Below are 1,151 nucleotides of genomic sequence, written 5' to 3' on the forward strand. Positions count from 1 at the left end.
TTTGGATTCAATCAAATTCAATGTTTATAGAGTTATTAAAATGTGTCGATGGCAGTCAAATGCACTGGTCATTATGAATGGGGATTATTATGATGATAATAAATCCCAACTGTTGACATTAAAAGTGGAATTTCCATTGTCGTTTGTAATTTACCAAACGAGAAATAATTATAAATGTGCGGCTTCTTTATCAAACAATCAACTGGTTTTTAGTAAATGGAGAGATGGAAGTCATTTGTATTTTGTGGATATGGATGAAATACATTCGAGTGTGAAGGAAATAAAACAAATAGACATACCTGAACCATTAATAACGAGAAAACGAGATGGAAAATATTATGATTACATCAAGGATATTAAAGTTACTGCTGATGATGTCATCATTGTCTTAAACGAAAGATTCATCATTTTCTTCAACAGTGATGGTCAATATTTACATTCAGTCAGACATTACATGGAGCTTGATTATGATAGTTATAACGGGATGACAATTGATGACAGTTTTTTGTACATTCATGGTGGATGGGAGACTTATTTCGGTTTCTCTGAATATAGAAACATTTTGTGTTTGACCCAGGATGGGGAATACAAGAGAATATTTTTAAATGAAAGAATTTATAAAGATAAAGTAGGTTTCTCCAGTATAGACTGTAAAGGACCAAGGTTTGTTGGAAGCCCCTGGATGGGAAGGAGTGAGAATGAATTGTATGTTGAAGGGTTGTTTATGGTGAATCTAGAAAGGTTCCCGGTTGCTCGTTTACAAACAGACGAATTTGCTGTTCAAGTAAAAGATTTTGATATTTCTGAAGAAGGAAAGACAGTTGTGTGTGAAAAAGCCAATAATGGAAATGTTAAAATATTTGACGAAGACGGGGAGCTGCTATGTCACAGAAATGTGGCAAGTTTAGTTGGTGGTGTGTGTTTTACACAAGGAAAATACATAATGGCCACGGTTCCTAAAAGAAAAGAAATATTTCAACTGAATGGAGAAGATTTGAAGAAATCTAAAGCTTGGACAAGTCTCATCCCTTATGGTGTAATATGGAGAAAAGTGGGGTGTATTTACTGGTGTCAACATATTGAATTGATTGAATGTCATTGCATAAAGATTGATGGGGACCAAGTGAAGGTTCTGGAATCTGTGTCGTTAT

This window comes from Octopus bimaculoides, chromosome 28, assembly GCF_001194135.2.
Source record: "Octopus bimaculoides isolate UCB-OBI-ISO-001 chromosome 28, ASM119413v2, whole genome shotgun sequence".
NCBI classification, from domain to species: domain Eukaryota; kingdom Metazoa; phylum Mollusca; class Cephalopoda; order Octopoda; family Octopodidae; genus Octopus; species Octopus bimaculoides.